This window comes from Dipodomys merriami, unplaced genomic scaffold (assembly GCF_024711535.1).
Source record: "Dipodomys merriami isolate MVZ:Mamm:240054 unplaced genomic scaffold, mDipMer1.0.p SCAF_266, whole genome shotgun sequence".
NCBI classification, from domain to species: domain Eukaryota; kingdom Metazoa; phylum Chordata; class Mammalia; order Rodentia; family Heteromyidae; genus Dipodomys; species Dipodomys merriami.
The window spans coordinates 1,152,677-1,167,450 of NW_027204115.1; the positions used below are offsets into that span (position 1 = coordinate 1,152,677).

General features: G+C 40.4%; 1 long non-coding RNA gene and 1 other non-coding gene across 2 annotated transcripts in view; both read left to right on the top strand.

Annotated features, from left to right (window-relative positions):
• Positions 1-14,774, top strand: part of LOC138837193 (uncharacterized) — a 99,584-nt gene that overhangs the window by 54,672 nt on the left and 30,138 nt on the right. The window lies entirely within an intron of this gene.
• Positions 14,186-14,292, top strand: LOC138837222 (U6 spliceosomal RNA). Its single transcript, XR_011375264.1, has one exon. It is a non-coding gene; the product is annotated as a U6 spliceosomal RNA (small nuclear RNA).

The following is a 14,774-nucleotide window of genomic DNA, read 5'->3' on the forward strand; positions in this document are numbered from 1 at the left end:
CTTTTCTTGCATTCATTGTTTGTGTGGAGAGATCTGCAGTGATTCTAATTTTTTTCCCGTTGTAGTATAGCTCCTTCTTCATTTTTGCTGCATGCAGGATTGTTTCCTTATTATTCAGATCTATCATTTTTACTATAATGTGTCTAGAAGTGTTTCTCCTGGGGTCTTGCTTGTTGGGTGTTCGATAAGTTTTTGTGATGTAGTTAAGATGGTCGTTTTTGAGGTGGGGAAAATTTTCATTGATTATCTTGTTAAATAGGTGTTGCATTCCCTTGCTCTGGGATTCCTCACCTTTGTCCACTCTGATTATGTGAAGGTTAAATTTTTTAGCATTATCTGCTTGCTCTTGAATTTCCCTTTGGTTTAATTTGAGTGATTTTGCCATATCTGTCACTCTTTGGTCCATTTGGTGTATTCTGTCTTCTGTATCTGACACTCTACCTTCCATTTCATTCACTCTGTTCATTCTATTGTGGTTTGCATGGAGGAAATGGATCCCTTTATGGATTCAATGTTGGTTCTCATAGTACTGATCTCACCTCTCAATGAGGTATGCATTACCTCTAATTTGGCGTTTATCTCACTTCTTACTGAGGTTTGTGCAGCTTCTATTTTTGCATGCATCTCTTGTTTGATACCCTGTATCTCTTTTGTTAGTTCATCCATGTGCTCTTTCAATTTCTGATCAATTTCTCGCTTTATTTCTTGAGTCATTGCCTCCAGCAACCCTTGGATGTAGCTTTTGTCTTCCATTCATGCTTTGCTCCCACTGGGGCTCTCCCCTGCGTGGCTGCTGGCTTTTGAGGTGAGCTTGCTGTCCTGGGTGGTGGTAAACCTTGTGATATTTCTCTGTGATTTTCGCATGGAGGTTCAGGAGACTGCTCTTCAATTTTGTTTTGGTGTGTCTGTCTTTGCTTGGTTGCTGGTTCTGTATTGGTAGAGAGAGTCTGTGCCTGATCTGGGTTCTGTTGGGAGCCTATTTCCAGCTGCTATTCTGACTTACTTAGGATTCTCAGCTCTCCGCTGTAGATTGCTGGCAGTTCCCACCTTTGGAAGGGTTGAGCAGCCTAGACTGCTTGTGTTTGCTCCTACTGGTGCTCTTGTGAAGAACAGATGCTCTGGATGCACTTTCCCAAATACTGGAGTCTGCTATGGGCTCCTGATGCATTTTTGTTTGTTTGTTTTGGGCTGGTTGTGGGCTTGAACTCTAGGTTTGGGTGCTGTCCCTCAGCTCTTCAGCTCAAGGCTGGCACCCTACCGTTTGAGCCACAGCACCACTTCTGACCCTTTTTGCTTTTGTGATGCTGAGGAATCAGATCCAGGGCCTCATACATCCAAGACTATCACTCTATTGCTGAGCCACCTTAACAGTCTGACCTCCTGCTTACTATCAGGTGCTGGCAGCCTGTGTTGCCCAATTCCCAGTCTAGGATATATGGGTGGAGGTTTGGTGGGGTTTGGGCTTCTCTTGTCCTGGGCCTCAAGGTCTTTTGTTGTCACAGGCGTGCTTCCCGGGGAGTGTTGTTTCCTGGTTTTCTCCCCTCTGTTGAGGCATATGCTCAGCTTTTTACTTCAGTTGGGAGGAGTTGGTCGTGTTGTTCAGGTGCCGGATCCCGGGGCCTGGTTCCGGCCCCAGCCTGGAGCGCGCTCGTTAGGCCTGTGCTGATGTGTAGACCACCTAGGTTATGCAGCCTGGAGCGCACTTGTTAGGCCTGTGCTGATGTGTATACCACCTAGGTTATACAGCCTGGGGGACACAGTTCAAATTTCTTCTACTGTTGGTAGTCTTGACCCAGGGGCCCTGTTCCTGGCTTGGGCATTTAAGCTCCCTTCCAGGGCACTCTTGCTCTAGCCTGGCCAGCTGAGTGTGCTCCATGGGCTGGTGGAGCTCTCAAATATTTCCCAGTTTTAGTGGGTCCTGTGGTCTGGGTGTTGGGGTAGGGAGTCTAGGTCAGGGTCTGGGGATTCCCTCCAGCTCTGGTCTCCCTTGAGGGATACACTTCCCCTGTGGGATACTCACCCTGGAGCTGGTTGTTTCTGTGTGGTGTACGTCGTCAGTTCTTGTTGCAATCCGAGTTTAGTTGGGGTGGTTGCGGGCTGGGTTGGGCGGTGGTGGCTCTGTGTGATTCTTTTCTGTCTCTGCCTCTGTCGAAGCTGTCGGGTCAAAAGTGTCCATGCTCAGGCAGCTTCTTCGCGGTGCCTCTGGGGCCCGGGCGGCCCCGCCAGGTCGTTGCGATCGCGATCGGGCAGGTGGTCTGCCGACAGGTCCCTTTGTCGCGCTGCTGGTGCCGAGCGGCTTTGGTGGGATGGAGCCTCTCTGCTCCGGTGGAGAGTGAGGGGTGGGGGTGGGATCCTCATGGAGACTCCCGGAGACTCTCTGTTCCTGGCGATCTGCTGTTCTGCAAACCGGTACCTGGTGATCTGCAAGTGGCCCCCTGTGTGTCTCGGGCTCCGGCAGCCCCCGCCGGGCAGGCTGGCCGGTGGCTTGGCACACTGCCGCGCGGCCAATAAAGGTTTGGGTAGGGGTCTTTGCTTTTCTCTGTTCTGAAATTCTTCTTTTCCTCTCTTTCTTTTTTTGTTATTCTCCGCCTCTGGTTTTTCTCTGAGTGTTCATCTTTTTGTTGTTGTCGGTCTCTTGGGGAGATTAAGCGTTGGAACTTGAACTCTCTTTTTGGTTGGAGAGAGCTGTGGCATTTCCCTACTGCCCCGTCGCGATCTTCCCCACTTCTGCCGCAATTATTTTGTATGAGCATTCTAAGGTACTGTATGATTGATCTTCTTTTTTTTTTTAATTTAATTTTATTTTATTTGAGAACATACTGTACAGAGGGGCTACAATTACATGGGCAGGATAATGCATACATTTTTTACCAAGCATTGCAGCCTCCTCCTTTGTTTAGGTGATTGATCTTCTTTTGAGAGTTTTCCTTCCCTTTTTCCAACTTCCTAACTTCCTAACTTCCTAACTTTCTTCTCTTGTACATGTTTTTGTGCCTTGAGCTGAAGAGCTGAAGGACAGTGTTCAGGCCCAGAGTTCAAGCCCCACAAAAAGAAAAGTTTTCTGGAGAAGGATCTAAGCCTGGAGTCACAACTCTGTCAGCATGCACTGACCTCTGTCACTTGCTGACACCAGAGTGACAGGAAGCAAACAAGTATAAATTCCTCACTTAGTGCCAGCTTCAGGATCTTCATGTTCCCCTGTGCTCCCCTGCTTGCTTACATTCTGTATTTGCCCATTTATTTACAAGTCTTGACACAATTTTTCGTAATGGTATCTGGCAAGTCTCACATTTGGTAAGTAGGTGTTCAATCCCCATTTCTCCTGGAAGGTGCATGCCTTTGTTTAAATCTCGAAGTATTTCATTGTTCCAGTGTCTCACCTCAATGAGAAATTCAATGGAATAGTTGTGGGGATTTTTTATTTTCTGTTTTTTGTAAGGCATGGGGCTTGAGCTCTGGGTCTGGGCACTGTTCCCGAGCTCTTTTTGTTCAAGATTAGCACTCTACCACTTAAGCCAAAGTGCCACTTCTGCTTTTTTTTCTGAGTAGTTTATTGGAGATAAGAGTCTTACCAACTATCCTGCTTGTGTTGATTTTGAACTAAGATCCACAGATCTCAGTCCCTTGAGTAGCTAGGATTATAGATGTGAGCCCTGCAACCTGCTGAAGAAGTTTTTGACTTGCAATTTGTCTGGACATTTTTTGTGCACATTTGGTTTGATGTTATTTGTGGCTTTCTTCTGGCTGGAAATTTTATGCAAATATTTCACTTACTTGTGTGAGAATTGCTTTGACACATTTATTAATCACAGAATAGGGTCTGGGAAAGCAAATTCCCAGCCCTAAGCTGTGGTTTCTTGTTTCTCCATGGTTCTCTAATAATTTACCTGCACATGGACTCTCCAGAGCATGAAGTGCACTCTCTCCTAGTCCATGAATGTTAGCACACAGCTCCCTGTGTAAAGGCACATTAAACAACACCCTCACAGGCCTATGACTACCTGTGTACCATTCAGAACTGCAAGGTCCATATCTTTCTAATCCAATAGACCTATACCAGAATCAACTAAATACCTGAAAAAGATTTAATAAACAGAAACATCAAAATTTGGCAAGAATAAACAAAAACCTCACATTGCATTAGTGTAATTGGCTGGTGTGTCTGTCTCCACTACAAATTTATGAGCTACAGCCAGGATTTATACTGCCCATTGGGGTGTAGCATAATCCAATGTTTATCATTATATAAGGACAGAAATCAAAAGATGAAACATAGAATGTCACGTGCTACTTCAGGAAAGGAAAAGAGAGAAAAGATGAATAGAAGAAAGAATCACAAGGAGAAGAGCCCAGAGTCAGTTTATCATCAGTCCCCAGTCAACTGAGGAATGATGATTTATTGAAACACCTGGCAGAGTTCTGCAAAAGCCGTTCTTTTTTTATTATTTTAATAAGTTTTATTGTGAAAATACTGTACAAAGGGGTTACAGTTACATGAGCAAGGTAATGAGTACATTTCTTATCAATAATTGTTGCCTCCTCCTTTTTTTCCCCTACCATCTTTCCCTCCTACTTCAACAACTACACTCACGACTCCTCGTCCAACTCCCCTCCATCTCACCCCACAACCCCCCTGCTGAAATTGTAAAGTTCATATTTCAACATAGTGTCTTCTACATCTAATTGTTGCAATGGGTCAACCTATATTCCTATTTAAACATTTTGTTTTTTCCCTTCCCATTCTGAAATTATACCAGCATTAAACACAGTGAAAACAGGGGTTCTACAGTGGGGAATGGACATACAAAGCAACAAAAAACATCACAAGGTACCTTATAAATATATTAGAAAAAAATAGAAAGAAAGAAAAACATTACTTATGTCCCTATCTTGGGGTTCATTTTGCTTAATGTCATCTTAACTGGTAATATGTATATAGCTTTTGACCTTTTCTACGTGTCCCAGACATATACTAGTTATTGCAAATAACTAGGGAAACCGTAAGGCCTATGTTTCTTTGGGTCTGGCATACTTCACTTATTATATTTTTTTGTCTTTCCATTTCCTAAAAAATGGGGCAATGCCATTCTTTCTGATGGAGGTATAGAATTCCATTATATATGTATATATATATATATATATATATATATATATATATATATATATACATATGTGTATTGTGTGTGTGTGTATCACATTTTCTTGATCCATTTATCTACTGAGGGGCATCTGGGTTGGTTCCATATCTTAGCCATGGTAAATAATGCTGTAATAAACAGTAGTGCTGGTAGATTTAGTATGGTGTTGTTTGTGTTCATTTGGGAAAATGCCCAAAAGTGGGATTTCTGGGTCATAGGGGAGATCTATGTGCAGTCTTTTGAGGAAACTCCATACAATTTTCCAAAGTGATTGAACAAGTTTATACTCCCACCAACAATACAGTATGGTTCCCTTTTGGCCACATCTCCTCCAGCATCAGTTGTTATTAGAGTTCTTGATTATAGCCATTCTAACTGGGGTGAGGTGGTATCTCAATGTTATTTTGATTTGCATTTCTTTTATGGCTAGAGCATTTCTCCATGTGTCTATTGGCCATTCTTCTTCAAATAATAACAAAAACACAAATAAACACAAAAACGAAGGATCCACACTTAAAACTGGTCCCAATTTTAAAACAAAAGTAGACAACAACCAAAGGCTGAGTTGGGGACTAACGGGTCCCCAGTACATCCCTACCAGAATTCTGCCCTGTTCTCACTCAGCAAGCTGAATGCAGAGTCTGCTGAATGAGCCTGCCATGCTCACCCAGAACTTCCCTACCTCAGAAAACATAGAACAGAAAACACACTGAAGTAAACAAGACAGACAAGTGGCCACAAAAACAAAATCAATTCTCAGTGAATGGGACAACATCTCACCACCATTCACTAAAAAGAGGACTCTAACCCCACCCCCCTCCACTCACCTCTGGAGGATTTTTCTTTTAGATTCTTGCAAAAGTTGACCTAGGGGCATTCCAAGGTGGAGAAGAATTCCCAGTCATCTTCAGGCAAGGAAAAAATGTCCTTAGCAGTGGTCCCTAAGACTGACAGGTTCTCCCCTATGCTCAGACCCCCTGAGCAAGGCCTGAGGCTGAGATCTAACTGGGGCCACTTGCAGGTGGTCAGTGGCAGTTTCATAATTGACAAATATTTAAGCAAGCTCCCGTCCAACTAGGACTGCTAGGACAGGTAGAATTGAGGTCAGTCCTAGGACAGGTAGAATTGAGGGGTCGAGGCGTCCCTGGACCTCCTCAGCCATAGGGGACTCTGCTGCGTCCAGCCTCACCCTACTTTTGGCCTCACTCTGGCGCCTTCTCTACCTAGGTCGACCCCGCTTACCTCGAGGCTTTTCTCGGAACTTCTCTCCAACAGCCAAGTGCTCACACACTGTCCTACCAGCCAGGGACTTCAATCCCCCTCAGGTTGGAGTGGCTAAGAGCTCTATCCTGGACAAGCCCTCATTAAATGTAGTAGGAAGACCCCCTACTCAGGGCAGGCAAGCCCACCTAATCTTCCGGAGTGACAGATTCCACTGCAACAAAGATGATTATAAGGAATCAACTTTATTGAGGTTCCTACACTGACCAGCCAGGGCCTCAGCACAGGCTCGGAAGCTGATACTACAACCTGGAGCGGCCCCCATTCTTTGGTTTTTAAAGACAAAATCCATGAGGTCAAGCCTTGTCACGCGCAGGTGACCAATGGGATCGTAACACACACAAAGGATTGTACGGCCATACCAGACCACACACAGTTGGCTAATAGGTGGAGTTTACTGTAAGCATGTGCAAAAGGCAGGGTTTATCATAAAGCATGTGGTGTCACCAGCTGGAGCCAGATTACAACCTATCTGTTTTATGGGTCAGTCCTTAACTGAACAATCAAGGTGGGTAAGGTTGTTAAGGGGAGAGGAGCATAGAGGCATTCTTTCCATTGCAAGAAATGGGCTGGTTGGAGCCAAGGTCGAGTTAACCTTGTTTAGAGGGTTTTTTTTTCTCTAAAATCCCTAAAACAAAGGCAAAGCCAGGAAAGAAGCTGTACCAGCTCGAGTCCCTGTTAGGGCATACTTCAGTATATATGTGAGAATATAAGTAGAAAACAGGTTGGGTTGGCGTAAGGGAAGGAAGAAAAGTGGAAAGTTTGACAATGATCCTATTGTACATTGAAATGTACATACACTCTATTCAACATACGTACATACATAAATACACTCTATTCAACACTAACATGATGAAGCAAAACCCTTTTGGACTACTAGCTAAAGATTAAAAAAAAAGTTTTGTTTTAATATTAAGAGACCAGAAGCATAAACCTTTAAAGATAAATAAGAGGATAGCATTAATATATTGTTGAGGCTGCGCTCTTTTCAATACAAAATTTAATAAGTGTCAAGTCTGCTGCAAATGTAAATTTTATTTGCCAATTCTTTTTGCAAATTGCTTAAAATATAAAGAACCAAATTCCAATATCCCTTCACTTCCAAAAAAATCTTATAGATCTCTAGGTTTCTCAGTTGTTTCTAAATATCTTAATGTAATGCACTATTGGAACTAATTTCATTCCACATTTAAATTTAAATTTAAAATCATTAAAGTCTTTTAAAAGCCTCTCACTCCGGCACAGGTATGGATAAATAACTGATGTTGTCAGAAGCAGAATTATTCAGAAGACTGTAAATGGATGCTTACCTAGTTTCCTCTCTGCTGGATCATAGAATACAACTGTCCTAATTGAAAAAAGTTAGCCTTCCCAGGTTTTCTGCATATAAATACTCCATCAATATTTTGTTATTAGAGGATTATTCATGATTAGCTATATGTTGATTGATAATGACCGAGCATGAGAGAAATTTGAGGGAAAACTATCTACACTTCAGTAAGGTTCTGACTTGTGTTTCACAAAGTGTTATGAAAGCTCTCCATGAGAAATCTAGCAGCTGCATTTCTAAAAAGTCCTTGTGTGCTTACACTTTCTGATACTGTCTCAATTCAAGTACTTCTCCTTGGCGTTCCATACTATTCAGTGATGCTGTATTAGCTCCTTGTTTTGCAGACCAGTCTTGGTGATGAAATTTGTGCTTTTCAAAATTGCTCTCCCAATTCCATCCACAAAATGTGGACAAAAATTATCTGAAAAAATTGTATCTGTTGATAGTGCATATACTTTTATTTTTCATTACAAACATAGAATGTAGTAAAAATTTTCATAGCAATTACTCTGCACTAGTTTGTGGGCAGATTCTAATGTAAATAATATACTGTGTTCACGTAGAGAATTTGAGTATCCAAAGTTTAATATGCCTGTGGTCCTAAAACCAATACCTTACTGATATTGAGTGACAAATACAACTTCCTATAAGTACAGAAGTTTTCATTGTATCTTTTTAATATATATTTTTATTGTAAAAATACTGTATGGAGGGGATACAGTTACATAAGTAAGGTAATGAGTACATTTCATTTTTTTCTCTATTGTCGTTCATGAGGCTTGAACTCTGGGCCTGAACGCTGTCCTCAGCTCTTCAGCTCAAGGCTAGCACTCTACCACTTGACCTACAGTGCCACTTCCTGTCTTTGGGTGGTTTATTGGAGATAAGAATTTCTCAGGGGCTGGGAAGGTGGCTCAGTGGTAGAGTGCTTGCCTTGCATGCATGAGGCCCTGGGTTCGATTCCTCAGCACCACATAAGCAAAAAGAAAAAAGCCGGAATTTCTTGGAATTCCTTCCCGGTCTGGCTTTAAATCGAGATCCTCAGATCTCAGCATCCTGAGTAGCTAGGATTAGAGGCCTGAGCCACCTGCGCCCAGCATGAGTATATATCTTATTGAGCACCCTCCCCTTTGTTTTGCCCCTACCATCCCTTCTCTTCACACCTCCCCAACTCATCCCTCCAGCCACTCTTTGATAGAGTGTCTTGTACATCTCATTGTTACAATGGGTCAACCTGTATCTTTTCCTCATATCTTAAATGAAGAAATACTGGCTTGATTTATGCTGATTCTACTTGTGTAGACACATGTAAAATCACTCACCAAGTCCAAGAGCACATCATTTTTTGTCAGTTGGTATAGTTGTTTTCTACACAATTATTGACAGTTTGCAAATTATTCTCAAACTTTAATACATTAAAAATACTTTCTTCTTTTCTTATTTTCTTGGCCAGGAAATCAGCCAGACCTCAGTCAGCATTTCTCTCATAAGACTTTTCACATGGGTTGGTTAAATGTTGGTCTGAGGTCCAGTCTTCTGAGGACTCACTCATCTGCTTAGGAATTGATGCTGTCTTTTGGAAAAGAGCTCAAGGAAGGATGCTATTTAGCGCCTTATAACTTTATTTTTTTTATTGTGAGAATACTGTACAGAGGAGTTACAATTACATGGGCAACATAACGAGTACATTTATTATCAAGCATTGTTGGCTACTCTTTCTTTCCTCTTCCCATCTCTTCCCATCTTCCCCCTACACCGGGTCATCCCCCCACCCACCAAAGTTGTAAAGTTCGTTTTTCGACAAAACAACATTGAAATTCCACCTCACCCCAGTTAGAATGGTTATAATAAAGAACTCTAATAACAACAGATGCTGGAGGGGATGTGGACAGAAGTGAAGCTTTCTACATTGTTGGTGGGAGTGTAAACTTGTTCAACCACTTTGGAAAGCAGTATGGAGGTTCCTCAAAAGACTCCACATAGAGCTCCCCTATGACCCAGAAATCCGACTTTGAGCATTTACCCACATGATCACAAACAAGACCATACTAAAGCTACCAGCACGACTATGTTTATTGCACCCCTATTTACTACAGCTAAGATATGGAACCAACCCAGATGCCACTCAATAGATGAATGGATCAAGAAAATGTATATATACACAATGGAATTCTATGCCTCCATCAGAAAGGATGACATTGCCCCATTTGTTAGGAAATGGTAAGACTTGGAAAAAATTATATTAAGTGAAGTAAGCCAGGCCCAAAGAAACATAGGTCTCATGGTTTTCCTTATTTGCAATAACTAGTATATGTCTGAGTCAAGCAGAAAAGGTCAGATAACTTGATGTTAGGGGAATGAAGCCCAAGATAAGTATTCAAATGTTTTTTTGCCTTTCATGAAATTGTTTTTAACATTTTTATAAGATGATTTCTATGTTGCTTTGTATGTTCCTCCCCCACGGTATAACCCCTGCTTTCACTGTATTGATGTAGGTATAATTTGTGGAGGGGAAGGGAAAAAAATCATTTAACTAGGGATATAGGTGGACCTATTGCAACAATGAGATGTATAACTTTATTCTTTACAAGGATATTTTCCTGCTACTTTGGTTGTTAAGAGTGTCTATAAGAGCAAGCATTCTGTAGGGAGCTGGGAGACACCATATGTTCTTTACTTACTGAGATTCCTAAGTGACTTGTACTGCATTTTGCAAGTCGAATCTGTCAAAACCTACCAGTTGTAAGAGATAAGAGGAGTGGTAAAAGAACTCATGGAGACAAATACATTTTCAACATATTTTGTTCCAAGCATTCCATCTAAGGCATAGTCAACAACTAGTGAAACTTGTGTTGGCTGTAAATATGTGTCTTTCTCCATGTGTGCATGTATACATGTGTATATGTATGTGTGAATTTGTGTGTATAGTAACATACATGTGTACATATATAAGGGCATATACATACATATATGCATATATAAATAAATATAAATATGCAAATATATGTACATATATATAAATCAGTGTTCAGTGATTTAATCAATAGTTCCCAGCACATTGTCATTCTCACAAAGTGTACATGTTAAACTGCTCTGAGGAGCTGTGCTCTATGATGGGTGTCCTTTGTTCTCACTTGCCCCATTACCTTGTTTTTCATCCCTGTGAACAACTTCGGTCTGCTTACAATAGGATAGTTTTGTTTTCATTACATGTAGTTACTTACTGATAATCAAAGACAAAGGTTTTTTGTAAAAGAAAAAGAACTTTTAGGTCTCAAGTCAAAATATCTTACCTATCCCAATGATTCCTATGAGATAAAATTTATAACAGAAGAAAAGTGAAAAGGAATTCCTAGATCTGTTGTTTTGCCATTTAGAATGGCAAAGAATAATATCATGCCAATCTTATAATTGTTAAAAACTGCAAGGGAAACTGTTGGTCCCTATCATGTTCCCACAAAACCAGTGGATCCTGAAGGATAATAGACCAGCTGAAATTCTAAGTAGCAGACATGGAGCCTGAAAGAGAAAGACCATGAATGAAAAAGGGTGAAAGAGAGAAGTACAATAATACTGAAAGTACATAACAGATAAACAAGAGCTGTATGAGAATATTCATACTGCTATCTTTAGACTCTTCATGTACATTTGAAGGTATCTGATGTATGATAACCCATCAATATAACATATAAAATGATTTTGATAAAAAATAAAAATGATGATTCCTTGCCTGGTTTTAGGATGAGGATTATGATGGCTTCATAGAATGTGTTCAGTAGTGAACTTTCTCTTTCAATTTCATTGAAGAGTTGGAGGAGTATTGGTGTGAGCTCTGCTTTGATGGCCTTGTAGAATTCCGCTGCAAAACCATCTGGTCCTGGACTTTTCTTAGATGGAAGGTCTCTTATTGCTGTTTCTATTTCAATGCTTGATATGGGCCTGGAAAGACTTCGAAAAAATTATATTAAGTGAAGTAAGCCAAGCCCAAAGAAACATAGGTCCCATGGTTTCCCTCATTTGCAATAGTTAGTATATGTATGAGTCAAGCAGAAAAGGTCAGATAAGGTGATGTTAGGAAAATGAACCCTAAGATACGTATTTAAATGTTTTTTTCTTTCATTCATTTGTTTCTAACGCATTTATATGATTATTTCCTTGTTGCTTTGTATGTCTCTCTCCCACATTATAACCCCTGCTTTCACTGTATTTGATGTTGTTATAATTTGTGGAAGGGAAGGGGAAAAACAAGTCGTTTAAATAAGGATACAGGTGGACCCGTTGCAACAATGAGAAGTACAAGTTGTCATGTCGAAAACGAACTTTACAACTTTGGTGGGGGGTGGGGGGAGGATTGGGTGGGGGGGAGGCTTGTAATGGATGGGAAGGGGAAATAAAGGAGGAGGCTACAATGCTTGATAAGAAATATACTCATTATCTTGCCCATGTAATTGTAATCCCTCTGTACAGTTTTTTCACAATAAAAAAATAAAAATGACTCAGAAGAAATTATAAGTGCAAATATAATCTTCCCAGAAGAACACTCTCAGAGATATTTCATGACTTTGAAAAGGATAAAGTGGCTCAAGTTAGCATAAATTTAGAAGTATGACAATTCACAAAAATATAAAAAGATATTCATATATTTCATTATATAACCCAAAGCAGAAAGCAAATATTGTTTAGATGATTTTTTAAAGCACAGTCTTTCTGGAGCTGGGAAGGTGGCTCAATGGGAGAGTGCTTGCCTTGCATGCATGGGGCCCTGGGTTTGATTCCTCAGCACTACAGAAGTAGAAAAAGACGAAGGCTCAAATGGTACCGCTAGCCTTGAGCTGAGGGACAGCACCCAGGCCCCAGAGTTCAAAACACTGCTGGGTGCCGGTGGCTCAGGACTGTAACCGTAGCTATGCAGGAGGCTGAGTTCTGAGGATCCCGGTTGAAAGCCAGCCCAGGCAGGAAAGTCCGTGAGAATCTTATCTCTAATAAACCACTAGAAAACCAGAAGTGGTGCTGTGGCTCAAGGGATAGCGTGCCAGCCTTGAGCTGAAGAGTGCAGGGACAGCGCTCTGGCCCAGAGTTCAAGCCTCAAGACTGACAAAAACAAAAAACACAAAAACAGTCTCTCACTTTTGTGGTCTCAACTCTGTAATACCGCCACTTCAGACGAAGGCTAAGATTTTGGGTGTGGACCTTTATCATCCTTCCTAATTCAGACTGTACTTGATAATTTTTTTAATAAATAATTTGTTCTTAATTTTCTTCTTTGTAAACTCACATGCACCTATAAAAAAATGCTTTGGCCATCCCAGTAAGCTTCTCAAAGTACCTCCTGAGGACGACTTATAAAAAGTTGTATTATATTACAAAAAGGAAAACAATGCAACAAATAAAGAAAACGGACAATTAAATATTAATGATTAATCAAATAAAAAAACAAACAATTACCAGTGTTCTACATATTAGATTTTACTACTTTCTCATATTCCTGTACATTTAAAACTGGCTAAGATTATGATGTTTAAAAAGAGGATTTTGTTTTGGTTTTTATTTTGGGTCTGGTCGTGGCCCTGGACTCTGAGCCTGGGCGCTGCCCCTCAGCTCTTCAGCTCACGGCTAGCACTCTACCACTTGAGCCACATCACCACTTCCAGCTTGTTTTTTGTTTATGGGTGTTGAGGAATCGAACCCAGGGTCTCAAGCATGCAAGGCAAGCGCTTTACCACTGAGCCACCTTCCCAGCCCCTTAAAAAGAGTTTTATAGGCTATGAGTAGTCTTTAAAATTACCCACTAAGATTACTTTTTATGGCTCATCTCATCATTTGTATATGGCTTATATCATCATTTGTTCCTCACTAACATGTAAAGTAAGGAAGCCCTAAAAATTAAACAGAAACTATATAGTTAACAAAGTCTTAACTCTTTACTCTGCTTCTTTACGCAAAGACTTTGCAACTTCTTATTGGTAATGTTTCTATAAACTCTGAAATGTACATAATTAGTACCATATGTCTGCTACCATAAACCTTAAATACTTTATAGAAAAGTTTATCACCTGCCAAACAGTCCTAATTTTGGCATATATATGCAAATTCCCAAAATTAAATACATTTAAAATTTAAAACTTTTAACAACCTTAACACTTGCTGCAGTGTTCATTATGACAGGTGCCTTGTATAGAACAATTGAATTCCTCCTCCTACACATCTCTTGAACAACAAATATCTGGAATTATTTTGTTTTTGACATGCCAGTCTTGACTTTATTCTTAAATGTGTGCTTATGTAAGAAATGCATGGTACTAACAGTTTGTTGTATTGCTAACAAAAAAAAAAAATACATGCTTCTAAAATTTCACAAGAATTCTTTTGAACTTACTTTTTTTTGAATTGTCTAGTTTAAGAAAATCAATTACACTTTATATATGAAAAATGTTCTGTGCTCAATTAGGCAGCAAATACGCTAAAATTGGAACAATACAGAGAAGATTAGCATGGCCCCTGAGCAAGGTTGACATGCAAATTAGTGAAATGTTCCATATTTTTGCAACAACAGATGCTGGAGAGTATCTGGCCACAGGGAACTCTACTGCATTCTTGGTGGGTGTGTAAACTTGTTCAACCACTTTGGAAAGCAGTATAGAGGCTCTTCAAAAGACTCCATATGAAGCTTTCCTATGACCCAGCAATCCCACTTATGGGCATTTACCCGAATGATCACAAACAAGACCATACTAAAACTACCAGCACAGCTATGTTTACTGCAGCATTATTTACAATAGCTGATATAGAGCCAACCCTGATGGCCCTCAGTAGATGAATGGATCAAGAAAATGTGGGTGTATATAAACAATGGAATGCTATGCCTCCATCAGAAAGAATAGTATCACCCAATTTGTTAGGAATTGGAAAGTCTTGGAAAAAAATTTATTAAGTGAAGTAAGCCAAGTCCAAAGAAACATAGGTCCCGTGGTTTCCCTTATTTTCAATAACTAATATATGTCTGAGATAAGCAGAATAAGTCAAAA